Source organism: Macrotis lagotis, chromosome 1 (assembly GCF_037893015.1).
Source record: "Macrotis lagotis isolate mMagLag1 chromosome 1, bilby.v1.9.chrom.fasta, whole genome shotgun sequence".
Taxonomy (NCBI): domain Eukaryota; kingdom Metazoa; phylum Chordata; class Mammalia; order Peramelemorphia; family Peramelidae; genus Macrotis; species Macrotis lagotis.
In genome coordinates, this window is record NC_133658.1 from 764800064 (window position 1) to 764823098 (window position 23035).

Consider the following 23035-nt stretch of genomic DNA (forward strand, 5'->3'; position numbering starts at 1 on the left):
TAAAGTTATAGAGACCATATATAGTTGGGGGCTTGAAGCTAGAGTAACTAGAAATAGGAGGCCAGCTAGGATCTTTTTGCAGTGATTTAGGCATGAGATGATGAGGTCTGGTAATAATGTGATAACTATAAAGAAGAACTTAGTGTTAGGGAGATGACATCTTTATTTTGTATAAAAGAGCCCTATATATATATATATATATATATATATATATATATATATATATATATATATATATATACACACATTTTATAAAGTGCTTTGTAAAGCGTAATATAAAAAAGTGAGCTACTATTATTATGGATTGATGTTATGGGTCATAAACCATCAAGTAGTTCTCCCACTCTTCCTCATTGTCCAGTCTGACTACTAGTGGTAGTGCAAACAGTGAGTGGGAGACTCTGATGCTATGCCCTTAGCTGTTACCACTACTGAAACTCAGGGAAATGACATAATAAAACTGCATCTGTTATTGATACTCGATGAGTTTCAAATGAAACTCCCTCTACCTCCACCTTCCCCAAACTTTTACAATATAATTTCATCATTAAGAGGTAAGACCACTGGTCATAGAATATTAGAACAGGGGATCTTTCAGAACAGAAGGAACCTTAGAGATGGGAGGCAGCCTAGTACAGTGGTGAGAGTGCTGCATTTGGAGTTCTAGGGTATGATTGAAATCAGACCCTAGTTCTGCCACTGGAGTTTGCTGGTGTTACCTGTGTGATCTTGTGCATGATATTTAACTTCTCTGGAATTCAGATTTCTCATCTATAAAATGAGAAAGTTGGACTAGTTGACTTCTTAAGATCCCTTTTAGCTGTAAATCTATGCTTCTATGGTAGTATGTTACAGAATTGGGGTCTGAAATTTTCAATTTAATCTGATTCTAATTTTATTTTAATAATTTTTTATTTTTTTTTACAAATAAATAATTTTTTTTAGGTTTTTTTTTGCAAGGCAATTGGGGTTAAGTGGCTTGCTCAAGGCCACACAGCTAGGTAATTATTAAGTGTCTGAGACCGGATTTGAACCCAGGTACTACTGACTCCAGGGCTGGTGCTTTATCCACTACGCCACCTAGCCGCCCCAATAATTTATTTTTAATGGGTAATCCAGATAAGTGACTTTTCTGCCGTGTCTGGAATTCTTTCTCTCTTTATCTTCACCTCCTGGATTCCCTAGCTTCCTTCAAGACTCAGCTAAAGTTTGCCCTTTTTCAAGAAGCTTTTAGTAATAATCCCCTTTAATGCCACTACTTTATCCCCGTTGGGTATTTCCAATTAATCATACACACACATAAACACATATACACCTTGTTACATGTTGTCCATGCATTAGACTGTGAGCTTCCTGGACTGGTTTTTGCCTATCTTTTTATCCTTAGCCCTTAACATAATATGAACTTAATAAATGCTTGCTCCCAACTATTACTTAATTTACAGGATTCCAGATTTATTGAAAGAGACTGCAGAGACCATTGAATCCAAATTCTGCCTTAACAAAAATTTCCTCTACATCAAGAACAAGAGGTTCTATGGCCTTGCTTAAATGCCTCTGTTGAAGTAGAACTCACTACCTCCTGAAGTAACTGATTCCATTTTTCAATAGCTGGAATTGCTACTTAAACCAAGTTTTTTTATTTCATATTCATTAGGGGCAGCTAGGTGGCGTAGTGGATAAGGCACCGGCCTTGGAGTCGGGAGTACCTGGGTTCAAATCCGGTCTCAGACTTAATAATTACCTAGCTGTGTGGCCTTGGGCAAGCCACTTAACTCCATTTGCCTTGCAAAAACCTAAAAAAAATATTTTATATTCATTGCCTCCTCATTATGTCTTCTAAGATCAGGTAGAATTAATATTCTCCATATGACCAGCCTTTAAATGCTGAGAGATGGCTACCATCTTTTCCTTAAGCCTTTTTTCAGATGAAATGTACCTAGATATTTGAGTCAGTTCTCACATGTATGATCTAGTGGTCCCTCTCTCCCCTGTTTCTGCTTCTCTGAAAGTTTTGAAGTATATCCTCATGACTTCTCTGACATGTGGTATCCAGGCTGAACACTCTGCCCCATAGGTGAGACTAGGATAGAGCCAGAAGGACTGTAAGCAACCTTGGGCTGATCATTCTTTCTTTCTCAACACTGCTTAAGGTCACATATGATTTCTTCTTAACTATATTATAAAGTTGACTCAAAATAAGCTTTCATTCCACTAAAAGTCTCAAATCTTTTTCATACTTCCTACTTCCAACTTGTTGCATTCCAAATTTCCTTTTTAACTAATAGAGACTTTTATCCCTATTAGATTTTATTTTATTAATTTAGTCTAACTCTAGCTTATCAGATCTTCTTGAATACTTGAATACTTTGTCATTCAGTATGTTATTAGTCTCTTTCTTACCTTATTTGCATTTTTGATAAGCTAAACCTGTCATCCACACTTTTATACAAGTCACTGATAAAAATGTGATATAATATATGATCAAAGGAAAATCTCTGATCTTCCAGTCCTCAATGATTAATTTTTGGATCCAGTCATTTGACTTTGGGCTGAAATTAATTTTGATTTTAGAAACCAATTACAAAATATAAGACTAAGATTAATGTTTTTGTTTTCAGTGAAAGAAACAAAACAAAACAAATAAAAAAGTTGTATATTATCATAGGAAGCTGTGGTTACTAACTGGAAGTTGAAACTCAAAACTGAGGTGCCTGGTATTTACAGAAGGGTTTTATGGAAACCTCTGAAAATCCCAAAGAGATAACTGATCATTTTTAACCTTTGGTCTGGTGGTCAGCAACCTTTTCTCCTGGCTTATCCATTCTTACTTCCTTATTCTTCCCTATTCGGCTTGAAGTGTCCCAACATGAATTAGAGATGGTTTGACTAGATCAAGGAACCTGGAAAAGTGGGGAGTGGTGACCTGAATGTGGCTTCCACTAAAGATTCCTGTTAGCTATGGATTCCTTTTCTTTTCCCTTTTTTTCAGTAAAATGATAATGTGTAGGAGTGAAAGGAAGGGACTTCTGTTATTTCAAATAATTATGCATTCAAAATACTAAGTGCCAAGATAAATTTGTTAGGGGGCATGGTGTTCTGGGATTTGTCAAACACTCATCTAATTAATGACTCAAATTATGATAATTTCTGTTCAGATCAGAGGCAAAAATGATTAGGGTTAATGGGGTCTTCTGTGCCCTTCAGTTCATACTATACAGACAGTCCAGATAGATGTTTACTCTGTTTACGTGTAGTATTAGCTCCATTGGGTGCTTGACTTATTATCTGCCTCTAAGAGACTTTTTCTATGACCTTGTAGAAGCCAGAGTGTAACAAACAGTTTTATTATCTAGCTTATGCTACACCCCTCCCCCCCCAAGAAGATAACTGTTTGTGAGTTCCAGAAGGGGATGTAATTACGTGAGAAAGGATTAAGATGAGGAAAGCAGGAAAGAAGGAAGGAAGGGAAGAAAGAAAGAAGAAAGGAAGGAAGGAAAAAAGCAAGAAAGAAATGAAGGAAAGAAGGAAGAAAAGAGGGAAAAAGAATAAAGAAAAGGAAAGGAGGAAAGAAAAGAAGGAAAGAAAAAAGGGAGGAAAGATGAAAGGGAGATAGAAAGAAAAGGATGAAGGAAGAAAAGAAAGAAGGAAGGAAAGAAGAAGGGGAAGAAAGGAGGAAGAAGGAAATAAGGAAGGAAGGAAAAGAGGGAGGAAGGTAGGAAAGAAAGAAAGAAGAAAAGAAGGAAGGGAGGAAGAAAGGAAGGAAATTAGGAAGGAAAATAAAAAAAGAAGGAAGGAAGGTAGGAAAGAAGGACTGAAGAAGAAAGGAAGGGAGGGAGGGAAGGAGGGAAAGGAGGAGGAAAGGAAAGGAAAGGAAAGGAAAGGGCGGCTAGGTTGTGTAGTGGATAAAGCACCGGCCTTGGAGTCAGGAGTACCTGGGTTCAAATCCGATCTCAGACACTTAATAATTACCTAGCTGTGTGGCCTTGGGCAAGCCACTTAACCCCATTTGCCTTGCAAAAACCTAAAAAAAAAAAAAGGAAAGGAAAGAAGGAAATTAGCAAAGAAAAGAAATAATCAAAAAAGAAAGTGAAGAAAAGTAAGCAAAAGGGGTAAGGAGAGAAACAAGTATGAACTTGATTCATCATATGCTATTATATGATATATGCTAGCCATTATACTAGCCACTTTATAAATCTCTCATTTGATCTCCACAACAACCCTGGGAAGTAGGTATTATTATTACTATTATTATTATTATCTCTATTTTATAGTTGAGGAAACTGAAGTTGACAGAGGTTAAATAAATGACTTTCCCAAGGTCACAGAGCTAATAAAGTGTGGAGGTCAAATTTGAACTCAGGTCTTCCTGATTCCAGGCTCAGTTTCTTGCCTCTGTGCTATCTTGCCTCCTCTTTATACAGAAAATGGCCACCTGCCTTTTAGGAAGGGAGTATGGGCACTGAGACCCTATCTGTAGGAAGATGTTCCCTGATTTTTTATTGCTCTTTCTGATGACTTTCTCTGTTCATACATTTGATGCTTTCTTGGGAGCTATTTTGTTGACAATATAGCAAATTTCTGGTTCCAGTTGGCTGCATTGTCTTCTGTATTGCTGAAGTGATTGGGATTGTAAATAGAATTGAATTCAGCTACTGTGAGTGAAGTAAGAAGAACCAGGAGAAAAACATGCATAGTAATCATAACAATGGAAATGAAAGCACTACTTCAGGCAACTCAACTCAATAGAAAGGCAGAATATAGGCACTACATATTCTGACAGAAGAAGCTTTTTTGTTGTTGGACTGCTTTGTTTGACTATTTTTATTTATTACCTCCTATTTGTTTTGGCCTTGTGACACAGTCTTCTAGATTATCTTTCTTTTACTCTGCACACACATACGCATATGTATACATATATATATATATATATATATATAAATCAATAATATGTATCTCTCTCTCTCTCTCTCTCTCTATATATATATATATATATATACACATATACACATACATATATATGTCTTGTTTTAACAATTACTTTCATTTTTTCTCCATTTTAGACTGGATACTCCTTGAGGGCAAGGATCATAATTTTTGTCTTTGAATTACCTGTGCTTAGCACAAGGTCTGATACTTAGTAAATGTTGAATAAATGTTTATTTTCTGACTAAATGAATATTACAAGAAAGGGTTCAATTGATGTGGATTGGGAGCATGTCAGAAGTGACTATAGTATAAAATGATATATAAGTACATAATTAAATAGGAAATGAGTTATAAGTAGAAAATTAGTGAGAAAAATTGAACAAAAAGTTTTCAGTTTTTGTCCAAGATGTTATACTGTTAATTCCTAGACCTAGAGGAGGTGAATGATTTGAATATTGCAAGGTACTCCTAAATTCCTGGTAGATGGAGGGGGAAGGTGAGACAGACAGAGAGAGAGAGAGAGAGAGAGAGAGAGAGAGAGAGAGAGAGAGAGAGACAAAGAGAGAGAGAGACAGAGAGACAGAGAGAGAGACAGAGAGATAGAAAGACAGAGAGAGAGACACACAGAGAGAGACACACAGAGAGAGACAGAGACAGAGAGACAGACAGACAGACAGACAGACAGAGAGAGAGAGACAGACAGACAGACAGAAAGACAGACAGAGACAGTGAGATGGGGAGGGGGAGACAGAGACAGAGAGACAGAAAGAAAGAGGCACAGAGAAAGAGAGAGAGAAAGAAGAGGAGGAAAGAGAGAAAAGGAATGGGGAGAGAAAGGAGAAAGATATACAGACAGAAAAAGACCAAGACAGACAGACAGATAGATATAGACTCAGAGAGAAATTTTCCATCCTTTTAAAGTTTCCTCATATTATTCAGGGATTGCTTCTTGGGTACTAGTGAGTCAATCCTTTATACAATTTTTATCAGAAGACAGAAAAGACTTCCAACGGTCACCTACTCTACCTCTCGCTTCCTAGGAACTTACCTTTTTCATTCCTAAAATTCCCTACTGAAGATTTTATGGTCTCCTTTGCTCATATGAAGTGCCACAATTAGAACAAACCCTTTGCATTGGGTTGAAATTAAAAATCAAAAGGCTACCCCTGTTTTTTGTCCACTCTCACCTCCCCATTTTTGCTAGGATCTTGGATTGTGAGATATTCATGTCTTCCCAACCAACTCCAATGAAAGATGCCACAAGAAGATGTGGAGGTTGAGTTGTGGGGATCCTTGAGCTACAAAGAACCCTGCCAACTAAAATAGCAATTTAGCCCAAGGGACTTTCCCAAGAAAATCTGGGTTTTTCTTTAATCTTGATGACTCACCTAGCCTGAATCAGCCTGTGTGCTTTCATAGAGTGCTATCCCGGATATAATTTTTACGGTGTGGTTAGTGTTGTATCCATCTCAGTGATAATTGTTGGCTGCATGAAGCCTGTGGGTGAAGCAATAGGTGGGTACTAGTTAAGGGGAATGCAAAGCGAAGCTGAGATGGTTGTCAAGCTCATCTACCAGATGCAGAGAGTACTGCCTTACTTTATGCCAGATGAAAAATCAGGGTTGGTGCCAAATCTGATAATGAATTTGCTTTCTAGGGTAGGCAGTTACAGCAAGCTGACAACATCCAGAAGAAAGATGGACCAGAAATTTAAGGATAAATGTTGTTCCTGCATTTATTCCCAAGAGAAAACTTTTGATACACTTGGTGTAAGGGACTAGGTATCACCCAAGTAACCATAGGAAGATGGGTATGGCTCTCTCTCTCTCTCTCTCTCTCTCTCTCTCTCTCTCTCTCTCTCCTCTCTCTCTCTGTCTCTGTCTCTGTATCTCTCTGTTTCTCTCTGTCTCTCTCTATCTCACACACACACACACACACACACACACACACAAATTCTCATGTCCAATTAGAGGCACCTATATGCCCATAGTGGATTGATTGCTGAAGCTATCCTCAGGAAGACCTGTCATTCCTCCTAGGACAGAGCAAGCAGAACCCTAGGCAAGATCCAGCAATTTTTCTTTGACATTCTTCCATTATTCCTGCTAGTGCCTCCTCAAGACTGCTGCCAAGGCTGGAAGCTAGCATTCTGCCCCTTCTAGATGACTCTCTTGTTCAGCTCCCCACAATCTCTAACAAGATCAAGGGCTCATAGAGATCACCTGGAAGCAATTTTTTTGGTCATGCAGTCCAAGTCTCCTTTTTTATAATTAAGGAGACCCAGAGTGGTTAAATTAGTTAATTTTCCCAAGGTCACAAAGTAAACAAGTGAAAGAGGGAGTATTTGTACCTAGTTCTGACTCTAAATCCAGAACTCTTTCCCATATACAATGCTGCCTCTCTACCAAGGAAGTATTAGTTGATCATGACTTAAATTGTTCCTTTTCTTATAAGTAATGTCATTTTAACATGATGTTCTTTTTTTAATCTTTCTTTTCAATATTTATTTTTTAAAAATTAGCTCCAAATTCTGTCCTTTCCATCCTTTCCCAACCATTGAGCAGACAAGCAAAATATCAATTATATAGGTAAAATCATGCAAAACACATTTCCATATTAGTGTTATTGAAAAATAAATAAAAAAGCAAGAAACATAAATGAAAAAAGTATGTTTCAATTTAGTCTTAGAATTCATCAATTCTCTCTAGAGTTGGATAGTATTTTTCATCATGCAGCCTTTTGAATTGTCTTGGGTCACTGTCTTGATCAGAGTAGCTAAGTCTTTCATTGTTTATCCTTGTTACAATATTACTGTTACTGTATACTGTTAAAATGGGATTCTTTAAGATCTAAAGACCTTTCAATGTCAGCTATCATTATTATTGTTATTTCCTCTCCAATTTCTCTCTTCCTTTTCCATTCTCATTGCCCCACTTCTATGCACTTCCTTTTTCTGATCTATTTATTTTTACCTCTAAATAGTGTTCCTGGTTCTCCCAACCATTCTGCACATAGTCACTATTTTAATTATGTTTCTACTTTGCTTTAAAGACTCCCCTATTTAATCAAATATAAACTATTCTTCCTGGCATTTAAGGTCATCAAAGGTTTGACCCCCAAACAACATTTCCAGACTTCCTAATAGATTCTATATTCCTGCTGAACTGAACTATTTGTGATTCTCTTGAATTTTTCCAAGTCTATGACTGTTCTCACACTGCCCTTCTGCTTAAAATATCTTCTCCTACTTCTTCACCTATAAAAACCCAAACCTACATTCAGCTCAAATGATGCTTCCTCTGTGAAACATTCACCCCAACTGGAAGTGATGTCCCTCCTTTTATCTTCCCCAGTGCTTTGTACAGATATTTGGAGAGCCTGAAATTCTTCCTCCATACCTATTTTTTCCCCATAGAAGCAGTTGGTGTGGTACAGTGGATAAAGCACTGCTCTTGGAATCAAGAAATCCCAAATTAAAATCTAAACTCAGATACTGAGTTGTGTGACCTTGGGCAAGTCATGAAATCTTTGTCTCAGTTTCTTTACTGTAAATTGAGGATCATAATAGTATCTACTTCCCAGGGTTACTGTAAGGATTAAACAAGAAGCAAGAGGAAGACACTGAAAATTTTTCAGTTGGTTAACAAGCATTTATTAAGTGCCTACTATGAGTCAGGCTCTCTGCTAAGTAGGAGATACAAAGAAAGTTAAAGAAAAACCAGTTCCTGTTCTCAAGGAACTCATAGTCTACAGGAGGCACACAAACATCTATGTACAAATAAAAAAAAATAGAGGGAAGTTTCAAAACGAAGGCATTTAAATTAAAGAGAACTAGGAAAGAATTGTAGAAAATGAGTCTTTAGTGAAGGAAATCAGGAGGTGAAGATGAGAAGGGAGAGTTCAAGGCATAATGGATAATCAGGGAAAATGCTAGGAGTCAGGAGATAAAGTGCCATATTTAAGGAGCAGCCAGAAGATCAGTATTCCTGGATTGAAGAGTATGTGGGAGAATATAAGATATAAAAATGAAAAAGTAGAAAGAGGTCAGATTAGGAGAGATTTTAGAAGCAAAACAGCCTTAAGGATATTTTATATTTGCTCCTGGATGTACCAGGGAAGTTTATCAGGAACCTAACTGATGCTTTCAGAAGTTCATTTTGACATTTGAGTGGAAGGTGGACTGATATAGAGAGAGACTTAAGGCAAGAGGATCAACTATGAAGTGATAAGAGCCTGTGCCAGGGCAGTTGCAATGTCAGAGAAGAAAAGGGGTCAAATATGAGAATATTAGAAAAGTAGAATCAGTAGGACTTGACAATTAATTGGATATGAGGGAAGTGGTGTGTGTGTGTGTGTGTGTGTGTGTGTGTGTGTGTGTGTGTGTGTGAGAGAGAGAGAGAGAGAGACAGAGAGACAGAGAGACAGAGAGAGACAGAGAGAGACAGAGAAAGAGTCATAGATGACCCTGAGGTTCTGAGCCTAAGTGACTTGGATGATGGTAGTGATTTCTTATTAAGAAATAGGGAAGTTAGGGAGAGGGGATAATAACTTAAATTTTGAACATGTTGAGTTTAAGATATCTATGTGACATCCAGTTCAAGATATCCAATAGGCAATTGTGAGTTTGGAAGTCAGGAGAAAGTTTTGGACAAATAGATCTGAGAATGGTCTTCATAGCGAGGATAATTGAATTCATGAAATCTGAGAAGTCACTAAGTGAAACAGTATAGGGGGAGAATAAAAGAAAGTCCAAGCCAGAGTCTAGGGGAACACCCACAGATATATGACCTAGATGAAAATCCAGAAAATGAGGTTGAGAATGACCAGTCAAGCAGAAGGAGAATTACTACTGTAATGATATACAAACCTAGAGAGAAGAGAGTATCAAGGAGAAAAGAGGGTAATCAAGTGTCAAAGGCTGCAGAGAGGTCAAGAAGGAAGAAGATTGAGAAAAGGCAATAAGATCTAGACAGTTAAGAGACCATTGGTAACTTTGGAGAGAGCAGTTTCATTGAATAATGAAGTCAGAAGCCATTTTGTATAGAATTGAGAAGGGAGTGAGAAGAAAGGGAGTAGAGGCACCTATTTATAAAAAAAAAAACCCTTTCTCAGTTTTATCTACAAAACAGAAGAGAGATATAGAATGATAGTGGATATGGTTGGATCAAGTGAGAGTTTTTGGAAAATGGGGGCAATATAGGTAAGTTTGACAGCAGTAGAGAAGCATCCTGTAGACAGGGAGAAGCTAAATATAAATGAGATTGCAGATGATAGAGGGAATAATTTTCTGGAGAAGATGAGATGATAAGGAATCACTTGTGCAGATAGAAGGCTTTGCCTTGGCAAGAAAGGTCACCTCTTTATGTGAAATGGATAAAGGCAGATGGAGAATGGCAGAAGGCATATGAGATGAAGAGGAACTCTGAAAATGTCTTCATTTCTTTTTCACTGAAATATAAGGTAAGGCTCTTAACTCCCAAAGTTGGGGGCAGGGGGAATTGTGGGAGCTTTGATGAAGGATGAAAAACCTTGGAAAAACCCAGTATAATGAATGGGATAGTGACTTGTTTGGGGAGGTATAAAAAGATTTCCTTGGTGTAGGAAGGACCCAGTTGAGATTATGACAAATTTGTAGTATACTCAGCACAGTTTCATGTAGATTTGCTTTTAGCATTTCCCATATTTCAGGGATTATGGCAACAGTGTTCCCTCTTCTCTCCTTGGATACTGATGTGATTATTTTTGTCTCTTTGCTCTCATTAATTACAAGTCAGGAGATGGAAGACACTGAATTAGTATTTTAATTTTTATCTAAGACACATACTTCTCTAAATATCTCCAAATCAGGGAATATTTTTGGCTTTCTGTGTTTGCCAGATTGGGAGAATTTTTTTTATCAGGAATATCTCCCATGTGGGAAGATAGGTGAGATTGACAATCTGCAGAGTTCCTATAATTGAGCATAAATTGTGGCTAGACCTAGTTAGACAGATTTGGGCAAATCAATGCTGCAAAGAACCTTGGGCTATATTTTAGATAATTAGAGAAATTACTAATGAGCTTGCAGAATTACAGATTGGGAGTTAGAAAGAATTTCATACTGGGACCTTTAGGTAACCCCCCTCCTCATTTTAAAGGAGGAAAATTTTTTCCCAGAAAAGTAAAGTTTTGCCTAAGTCCATTGGGTGATGGGTAAATTTCTTTTTTAAGTGTCAGACTAAATTTTCCAGATCTCAATCAGCTGTTTTGTTGTTGTATACCAGTCCTAGTCTAAATAGCCTTACTGATAGTCTCCTGAGATTTGAGGACCACAAGCCATTTCCCTTGCCTAGAATACAATTCTGCTTCTTCTCTGACATTCAGAATTCTCCTTTCCTTAAAGGCTTAGCTTGGCCTGTCACAGAGCCCCAGTTGACAATATACCTTACTGCAAATATTCCTATATTACTCTTACTGGAATCTCTTCTTTATCCCTATAACTTCCTATATCAATAAATTTGTACTTGCATCTTCACATATAACCTAGTGCCTTGCTCTGGAAGGTACTTAATGAAAGTTCACAGAATTGATTTGATTTACATGGTGTTTCCCTATGATTGTGTGTTTATTTAAACTATGAATGACCAAAAAGGCATTAACATGGTGCTTTGAACACATAGTAGATGTTCAGTAACAAATATTTATTGAATTTAATCATGTATAAGATTAGAAAAGGGTCAGGCTGGTCAAGTACTGAGAGCAAGGCATGATGGATAAGCATTCTGAATCCTATGAAGGAATCCATGAAGCTTTAAAAGATTCAGGGAAAGGTATTGTCTATATTGGGTGGTTCTTTGGTGCAGAACTTAGCCAGAGACATGGGCAAAAACTGAAGAGGATGAGAAGCAATAGCGGCACTACTACCTGTATAAGTAGAGGAAGTAGTAACCATGTCAATGGTCCAAAATTCTTCAGAATATCAAGTTAATGGCCCTTAAAGGAGGGGGGGAACAACTGAAAAATTAAAGTTTTACAAATTCAATAATAAAATTTCTTCCTTGACCAATGAGTTTATTTGGCAGAATAGAATATAGGAAAAGGTGAAAGGAATAACTATTAACTGTGAGAGCAAAGTGATTTTGGCAGTTGATAGTTAATAAAACTCATTCAGGTAATTAAAGATTCAAACCTAAGAGAAAGACTCTACATTCACTTTTGTTAAATTTTGTCTTATTTATTCTGACTCAGTCTCTTGAGATTTTTTCTGAATATTGATTATTCTGTTAACATACATTTATTACCTAAGACCCTTACTTGTGTCTGACCTGAAACCTTAACAAGCATACCATCTGTACCTTATCCAAGTCACTGAAAAACGAGGTGACCTAAATAGGGCTAAGGAGGCCTTTGTCAAACTGGCTAGAGAACTTCTTCATGTATAAAATATGCTTCACAAACCAAACACTCTTAGTATATGGTTATTCCATTAATTATGAATGTATCTAGTTGTATTAGATTTTATGCACATTTCTCTGACTTTAGAAATTTTCAAGGGCTCATGAGACATTTTTTCTTTAGAAAAACCAAATTTTAGAGCTAAAAAGAATTTAAAAAATATAAGCCAACCCCTCTAATTTTGCAGATATCAGGGAAGCAGATGGACTCTCTCTGACCTAAGAGTAGGTTTTCCCTAAAGGAGTATTTGTTAAAAATAGGACTTCCAAGTGAATTATTGTAATCATATATCCTGGTGTAGCCAATCTGCATAATTACCATAATCAATACATTTTCTCTTTCCTAATAAAACTTGTAATGCCAATCACTGTAGTAGTTCCCAAAATTTTTTGGTACAAGACATTGTGGCCAGGATAGACAGGTCAGAAACTATGAAACCTGGGTTCACATTCTGCCTCAGACAATTACTAGCTCTTTGCCAATGGGTAAAAGTTTTAATATCTTAGAAACTCCACTTCTTTGCTTTTTTTTTAAAGGGAAGAATAATGGCTTGCAAATATCTTAAAGGATGATACAAATCTGAATTTAGTGTGAAATCTGTGAAACTGTATATTCTTGACTTATTCTAAGCTTTTCTATGAAGTTTATTTTTAGTGACATTCTTCAAGTGTTACTGTATTGACTTCAAGCCATGAAATAGAGATCTGTGAAAAATTAAGTTGAGGGTCATCTGAAGGAGAATGGAGAGTTGTACGGTGGTTAGACAACAGCATATCAACAGTGATGAATTGTGTGGAAGAATTATCAGCTGTTTCATCAGAGCAATATATGAATAGTAATGGAAGTAGACAAAGCATACAACCAGAGTAAAGAGTAACTGATAGAGTCCGTTTATTTAGTACCTACTGCATAGCCTATACTGTGCTAAGTGTTGGAGATTTCAAAAAGAATTAAAGTCAGTTCCTGCTCTCAAGGAGCTTATATTCTATCTGGGATAATAACATGTATAAAGATAAGTAGATATAAAATATATATACATATACATGTAATATATATGAAGCAAATATAATATATGCATGAAAATAACCTCCCGTCAAAACCTTTAAGATAGGATTTATTGGCCTAAGATGGTTAACAATGCAAGGTAGTACTAATTTAAAAACAAACAAACAAAAAAGATGACAACAGAAATAACAACAGATTCCTTTTTCAGTTTTAGCTTTCCCTTGTACTTTCTCGCTCACTCCCACTTGATGGAAACTTGAGCTAATAATTGAGAAAATACATGGTAACAAAAAGCTTCTAGGAATTCAATAACACTTTTAATTTTGTTTATATTTTACTAATCACATCAACATTTCTTTAGTATCTAGAATTGTAATTTCATGGGTATAGGGAACTGCTGGTATGAAAATTCCCTTTACCGATGAAAACTGGCTACTCATCTATAACTATCTTAGACAATTATCTGGGTCACTGAGAGACTAGGTAATTTGTTCATGGTCATGCAAGCTAGTCTATGTCAGAAGTTTTCTTGACTCTACAGTAGGATTTCTGTTCACTCAACCATACTATCTCTTCTTCAAAAAAAAATTCATTAAAAAATAAGTTTATTGATGTCTTTTGTTTTTTAAGTCACTATACCTTTCCCTAGTGTTCCCTCCCAAGACAGTCATCTTATATAACAAATAGAATTTTTAGGAGAAAGAAAGGAAAAATGAAGAAAAAACAGCATAATTGATCAATACATCAAAGAAGAAATAAAACCTGTATAATATTCAACATTTGTGGATTTCCCACTTCTGAAAAAGGAATAAGTTGGGAGGGTTCTCTCCTATTGCTTCTTTTAAGTCATGTTTATTGTTTTAATTTTTCAACTTCCACTTTTGATATTTTAGGTGTATGTGGCTGTTACTGCCATTTCCATTTTTTGTAATAATCTTATATTTTGTTTTCTTGGCTTTGCTTGCTTTACTCTACATCAGTTCATGTAAATCTTTCCATGCTTCTCTGAATTCATCATATTCATAATTTCTTATAGAATAGAAATATTCTGTGACATTCGTGTGCCATAAATTGTTTATCTATTCTCTAATTGATGGACATCTACTTTGATTTCAATTTTTTACTCTCACAAAAGTAACAGTATATAAATATTGTTGGGTTTAGAATTTAGCATAGGACTTTCTTCTTAACAATGACTTCCCTGTGATAAAAGAGCAGTAATAAAATCTCAGGGTGAAAGGGTATGTTCATTTTAGTCTCTTTATTTTCATAATTCCAAATTGCTTTATAAAATGATTGTACCAATTCACAGCTCCTCAAACAATGCATCAGTGTGCCTAGCTTCATTCAAACCCTCCAATATTGACTAATTTCATCTTTTGTCATTTTTGCCAATATGTAGAATGTGAGCTGATATCTCAGGATTGTTTTGATTTGTATTTACAGCATTCTTTCATGTAATTGTGAATACTTTTCAATTATTTTTTTGAGAATAAATTTGTTCATATTCTTTGACCATTTATCTATTGGACAATGAAGTGGCTCAGTAAACAGAGCACTAGGCTTGATATCTGAAAGTTTCATTTTTATATGTTCAAATCTGGTCTCAGACACTTACTGCCTGTGTGGCCCTGGGCAAGTTACCTGTCTCTGTTTGCCTCAGTTCTGCAAAATGGATTAGAAAAGGAAATGACAAACTACTCCAATATCTTTGCCAAGAAAATTCCAAAATGGGATCATAGTGAGTCAGATATGACTTAGGTGACTGAACAATGCAATATAATATTAATTATATATATAAGTCATAGACATAATTTATGTCTTTCTCAGTATATATGTGTATATATATCACATATATATTTATAATTTGTGTCTTAAATATTTATAGATCTTGGATCAGCGAAATCTGATACAAATATTTTTTCCCTATTCAACTTTTTCTTTCTATCCCATGTGTATTGATTTTGTTTGTGCAGAAACTTTTCAGTTTCATGTAATTAAAGTTATCTTTTTTCTTTCATAATTCTCTTTATCTCATTTGATTAAGAATACATCTCCTACTTATAACTGTGAGAATTATATGATATGCTTCTCTTCTAAATTTTTTAATGGCACGATTTTTAATATTTAGGTCACATATCAATTTAGAAGGTATTCTACAAGGTGGTATGTATTGGTTTAAGACTAATTTCTGCCACCATTTTATATTTTTCCTAGACATTTTTTAAAAACAAGCAGAGAGAGGTTTTTTCCATACTAAGTAATAAATGTTTCTACTTTATAGATCTCTGGGTTACTTAGTTCAATTTTTTTTGATTCTACTCCTTTGAGCTGCCCCTTTATTTTTCAAACAATGCCAGATGATGACTGTTGCCATATAGTATGGTTTGAGATTTGGATTTCTCTTCCCTCTTTGTCTCTATTTCTTTTCATTATTTACTATGATATTCTACATCTTTTGTTTGTCCAAATAAATTTTATTATTATTTTATCAAGTTCTATTAACTATTCCTTTGACAATTTGATTGACATGGCAGTTAATTGGACAATTTTATTATGTTGCCATGGTCCAATCATGAGTTCTAAATATTCCCCTAGCTATGTCAATTGTTTATTTTTTTTAAGGAGTACTTTGTGATTAAATCTATTCAACCCTTCTGTGCACTTAGGCAGACAATTCCCAAGGATTTCTATTTCTATCATTTCCTCTTGGATTGTTATCATTTAGGAGCAAGGTTGATTTTTGAGGGTTTATTATGTAATCTGCTACTTTTCTGAAGCTATTAATTGCCTCAGTTGGTATTTTTGCTCACTCCTTAGGATTTTTCATATCATTTGCAAATAGGAATATTATTTTTGTTCTTTATGTATATTTATATATTGCATTTCTTTCTTTTGTCTTATAGTTATTTCTAGTAGAACAATACCAAATAAAGGTAGGGAGAGTGAAACTATTTTATTCTCATATTTATTGGACGATTATATAATATTCCCATTGCATATGCTATTAATTTTGGTTTGAGATAATATTTTTATGATATTAAAAGGACTCTATATGCCTATACATTGCAGGGTTTTTAACATAAAATAATATTTTATTTTCTCTACATATTGAGATAATCATGTATATTTTTAATTTTTGTTTTTAATATGGTTAATTATATTATTTTCTTAATGTCAAGTCATTCTTGCATTCCTAATATAAATTCAATTTGATTCTAATGAATGGTTTCTTGATTAAATTTCTATTGCTTGAAAGGATTTTATTTAAACATTTTGAATGGACATTTCTTAAAGATATTAATTTATAGATCTGTGTTTTATTATTTCTTGATTTTTGCCATATTTGTCTCTTAAAGGATTCTGGTGAAGTATATTCTTTATCAGTTTTTAATTCTAATTTGTGAGGTAGAGGCAGTAATTGTTCTTAAAAGTTTGATAAAATCTCCTTTGAATCAATCAGGACCAGTTATTTTTTACTTTGGTCATTACTTTGTAGCTAATTCTATTTCCTTTTATGAGACTGGTTATCTAAGATTTCTAGTATGGATATTTTATATTTTTTGAAAGTATTATTCTATTTCTTTTATGTTTTCAATTTTATTAGTATAGAATTATATAGAATAGTTTTTAATTACTCTTTTGGTGTTGTGATTGTATCTTTTTTTGGTTACATGTTTATAAGATATGGACTCCTTGGTCAGTCTGGTAAAGCCTGACTCTTTCTCAAAATAATGTTTGTAAAAGTATAAAGTAAAACATAGAATTACAAAGACAACTAATAATATTGAAATATGGTTATACATTTTTTAAGTTCCCATTCCCCAGTGCAGTAATATTTTCTTAGAGATTTCCTTGAGGCTCATAAGAATTAAATGATTTGCCTCTGATTACATAGCTAGTAAACATAATGGCCTAGATTTTAAAACAGGTCTCCCCAACTCAGCATACAGAACTTTATCCTATATATTCCTATGCTTCTTTGTACATGAATAGTTTTCAATTGCTTTGGAAGTAGCTAAAAGACCATCCAGTCCAGGTCTTGATTTTTCTAATTGTTGGTTTCCCACTTGAAAATAGTTTCCAAATCTAGTCACCCTCCTGATGAAAGAAAAAGTTCAATGGTTTAGCTAATTTTTGTGTCCATACAGTGGTATGCTGATAAATGTTTAACAACCAACTTTCCAGGAAAAAAATACTCTTGTCACAATTTTAAGTTTAGTCTGAATTCTTAACATTTCAGTTTTTACTTTCTAAGTCAGAACATCTAACAAAACAATAAATCAAGCCCAGATTTGTAGCTTTTGTCACTTTCCAAGGAATAAAAAAAATCTGAAAATTTAACAATTTGCTCTCCTAGAAGCTGCTCCATCATACCCTTATTTCCACCTGAGAACCTAAACAGGTGCTATGCTCTAGTAGGCACTTAATATATATTTGCTGAATGAGTGAATCAGTAGATGGGGTGACACCAAAGGAGTTTGATTAAATATTCCCTAGTAATAATGATTAATGGATCAATGTCCATCTACACTAGAGGGCTGTGTCTGTAGAGTACTCCAGAGCTATTTTATTGGTGTTATACTCCTGAACACTTTATTAATGACTTAGTCAAAGATAAAACTTGTATATTTATCAAATTTTCAACTATTACAAAGCTGAGAAAGATAGTTAACACAGATAATGATGATGGGATTCCAAAAAGACCTAGAGTGGCTAGAAGTGTGGGTATAACCTAATAAAATGAAAATTAATAGGGATAAATAAATGAATAACAAATGAAAACTTTTAAGAATAAGTGGAGAGGCATAGTGGATAGTGTAGTGGACTTGAAGTCAGTAAGAACTGGGTTTGAAATCAATCTCGATATTTTACTGGTTGTGTAACCCTGGGAAAGCTAGCTAACTTTTCTGACTTTCAGTTTGTTCATCTTCAGAATGAAGGGTTTGTACTTGGTGACCTCTTAAAGTCCCTTTTAGGTCTAAATATGTTATCCTATAGAACAAAAAAATTATTTGTCCAGATTTTTTAAAAAAATCAACAATGCAAGTGCTGAATAGGAAAAATATGATTACACAACAAAGTCTGTGAAAACAACATGGGACTTTTAGTGGTAGAAGATAATAAGAGTACTAAGAATGAAGGCCAAACTTATCAGACTGTTCTAAGAGTCTATGTGTTCAATATGTATGTTCAAAAGAGTGTATGATGGGCAAACTCTAGGTTATGAAGAACTTTGAAAGTCAAATATTGACAAACTAGATGATATGAAAGAGAGATACATGGAAGATGGGGAAGATGTGGAGACTATGCCATAGAAGAATGAATGAATGAGAAAATTGGGGATGGTCAATTCAGAAAAGAGAAAATCTATTGGGAGCCTCTAACATCTGAAGGGTTATCATAAGGTATAATAGATGCCCTCAAAGAATGGATGAACAAGAAAAAAAATGAACCAGTCCCATAGCAAAAGTAAAAGTTAAATTGATTGACCCATGAGTTGTTTATTTTCTTGTGATGATAAGATAAAATTGAGGAGGCCCTCAATATTTAGAGAGGACCTTCTGTGGTGAACTTATAGGTGGACATATGGTACAGAATGGATGAGCACAGATGAATGATAAACTATCAGCTCAATCTCCCAAACAGAAGTCATGCTTTCCTCCCCCCTCCACCATCCTCCTCCATATCTTACTATTTTTGTCAAAGGCATCCCCTCTCAGCTTCCCAGTTTCATAATCTTAGCATTATCTTAGCTTCCTCAGACTCATCCTATACATTCCATTAAGTGACAAATCTTGTTATTCCTAACTCCATAACATCTTCATATCAGACTTTTTTTTCACTCACAAAGTACCAATTTTATTCAAACCCTTAGCATCTCTTGCTTGAGTTATTGAAACAACTTATTTCATTTTCAGGTCTCAAATCTCTTTCTACCTCTGTCCATTAATTTTTTTTAAACAGAGGTCTAACCATATCACTTGTCTACTTCATCAGTTCCAGGGATTTTCCATTGCCTTTAAGATAAAATAGAAAATTCCTATATAAATTCCTATATTTTAAAGTCTTACACAACCTGTCTTTAATTTTTTTCTGATCTCAGTTAAATAATTTGCCCTTCTACACTCTGAAATCCAACCAGATTGGCCTTTTCTTTGTTTCTTTCACATAACATACCTCTATCCTAACAGAGCCATATGCCTGGATTGTACTCCCTTTTTGCTACCATTTTTCCCTTTAAAATGTAGTTCAAGTACTACCTTCAACATGAAATCTTTCCTGACCTCCCAAACTAATAGTGCTCTCCCTCCCAAATTATCTCCCAATGACTTTGCAATTATTTGTAGTTAATAGTTTTGTATTTAGACTATACATACTTGTGATGTATACTAATTGGTTTTTTGTTTGTTTGTTTTTGCAATGCAGTGGGTTTGAGTGACTTGCCAAAAGTCACACAACTAGGTAATTATTAAGTGTTTGAGGCCAAATTTGAACTCAGGTCCCCCTGACTCTAGGGTTGGTGCTCCATCCACTGTGCCACTTAGCCACCCAATTTTTTTTATCCCAATAGAATATATCTCTTTGTGAGTAAGGATTATTTCATTCATTGTATTTGTTTCTCTAGTGTCTAGAACACTCTGGGTGATTAATAAATGCTTATGGATTTTTTGCTTCATCATTGGAAGGTATCACATCAAGGAGATCATGACTTATCGGAACTCTGGAGATTTGGAGTAATGTGGAAAAAGGAACAGACTTTTCTATGTTCTCAAGAAGGCAGAGCTAGCATCAATGGTTGGAAATTATAAAGTGATGGATTTTGGCTAAATACAAATAACTATTCAATGTAACTATCAAAAAGTGTATCAGTTTCATCATTGAAGCTGATTGTGCTGGGGCTGGACAAACACAATTTGGGATTGTTGGAGAAGGGATTCTCAAATCGAATAGAGATGGAGTAAATGATTTCTTGAGTCCCTTCTAACACTACAATTTTATGCCTTGCCTTCATCCTGTCCTTTCCCTCATTTTTGGCCCTTGGTTCCACTATCAAAACTTGCTCACATAAAAAGAAGCAACAGATTCATTCACATTGAGGTTCCTCTCCATTTGAGTTCTGATGCTGCTCCTCTTTATGGCATGGAGGTCCCTTTGTGTTACCAAAGGTTCTGTCAGCAAAATATAAGTATGGAAGGTTCTTCCTAGCTGGAAAGACTTGAAATATAGGTTCATATTCATGTTCAAGAACTAGTCTAACCACATTTGGAAAGGAGTTGGGAGTTGGATTCAGGGAGATGAATCTTTCAGCATTGACAACTGTATATGACCATCAACTAAGTAATGGAGGCACTGTGATGGAAAGACATCAGTGGAAGAAATATTCACCCCAAAGTAAAAATGCACCCTTGAAATATTGTACTATAAATAAGGTCAGTTAGTCAGTCAACAGACTTTTATAAAAGTCTTATAATGTGCCACACGTTATGCTAAGTGCTAGGGATATAAGAAAAGGCTAAAAAAAAGAGCTCATTTCTAATGGGGAAGTAAAAATGCAAATAAATATATAAACCAGATAAATACAGAGTAAATGGGAACTATTTTCATAGAGAGGGCTCTAGTGCATACAATGGACCTGGAAAACTTCTTGCAGAAAGTAAGATTTTTTGACAGAAATTGGGAAAGCCAAAATGGGAAGGTGAGAGAGAGCATTCTAGATATGGAAGACAAAGATAGAGCCAGGAAATGGTGTGTTGTCTGTGAGGAAGCACAAGAAGGCAAGTGTTGCTGGATTGCAGTATATATAGTGGGTACTAATTTGTGAACTATTGTAAATGGATTAATTTATGAAAAGTTTTAAAAACTTTTATAAAGAAATGAAAGGCCAAATACCAAAAGGACATCTCTATCCTGAGCGAAAAATTCTCAAGCCTATGCAATGAAGCATTAATTTTGGAATTTTAGTTATCCCTGAACAGTAGGGGAGGATTTAATTTTATTTTTTTTGATCAGAGGGATCTTGGTGCTTATGAAACCATATAAAATAGATGGCTACTTGCTCTATCACTGTCTCAGTCTATATATTTAGATATACCTGCCTAGGAATTCCTACCTGGAAAGTCCTCTGTGAGTATTTTGCGATGATGTTTGAAGGCCATGGGTATACTGGGAACCCCTCCATCTGGGAGGTCTCATGGACTGCAGGTCCCCACCTGGAGTCAGCCCCCTCTTTCCTGACATAAAGTAACTTCCTGAAACCACACCCTGCAATTTGTAGCCAGTTAATAGCGTCTCTGATGCTATATAACAGGGTTTCCTGAAGTTCTTTTCTCTACAGGTGGGACTTTTAGGAAGCACTGGAGCCAACAATCTGGCACTGTCCCAGAAAACCCCGGAACCCCTCCCTTCCTAGGTTATCCCATCCAGTTCTTCTACATTCCTTGGGGGTGCTAGGTCAGTGTGGGTTTCAGTGAGGACAGCACAGGTGAGCCGTTACTGAGGGAGGAGAAACAGAATAAATGATAAAAGCATCATCAGATAGCAATAATAGCTAGCATTTCTATGATGCTTTCAAGTTTGCAAAGCAATTTATAAATATTATCTCTTTGAACCTCACAGTAACCTTGTAAGATCCATGCTATTATTCTTCTCATTCCAAAGAAGAGGAAACTGAAATAGGGAGAGTTAAGTGATTTATCCAGAATCACATTGTTTGAAGCAAGATTTTCACTCAAGCCTTCCCAATTTCAAATCCATCTCTATTGCACAACTTAGATGAGGAAGTAAGAAACAAGCCTTATGTAACATTATATCATGGAAAGATCCCTGTATTTAGAGGTATGAAACTTGGTTTCAAATCTTGGCTTTGACACGTACTAGGCATGTAACCATAAGAGACACTTAAACTACTTTGATCCTCAGGTTCCTTCTCTGTAAAATGAAGATGATAATATTTACACCATTTACCTTACAGGGTTCAAGTGAGGTAATTTCTTTATATGGTGCTATATAAATGTGAATTGCTGTTTATAGTAACCAAGAATAACAATACTGAAAAACTAACCAACCAAATTCATTCCAATGGCCTCACTGAGCTTTTTATGCACCTTAGGACAGGTAGTAATTCCTTTCTCCAATGTAGGTCAGATCCCTTTACAACAACATAATCTATAACAGCTCAGATTTCAACAGACCAAAAAGAGCCCTCATCTCCAGCTGAGGGTCCAGAGTAGGGAAGAATTTTAAAATCATCATAGGACTCTTGGTCTCATTCTTGAAGGGGAAAGTCATCTAGTTCAGCCCCTCCTTTGTTACTAATGAACATAATTATATTAATCACTTCTTCTAAAATGACTTTTTTCTATTTACTACCTATCATGACTTGTTTCTGATCACAAAATCTTGGTTCAGTGATAGTTTCTCCATGATTTTTCATTGTAGGAAATTCAGTATTTTGGGAGTAGGGAATAGGGAAAAGAACAAGTATTTACTAACTATCTATTATGCATCAGCCAGTATACTAATTGTTTTACCACCATTACTGCATTTGATTCTCATAACAATCCTGTTATATAGGTGTTGTTATTATTCTTATTTTATAGTTGAGGAAACTGAGGCAGGCAGAGGTTAAGTGACTTGCCCAAGGTCATGTAATTGTAAGAGTTGG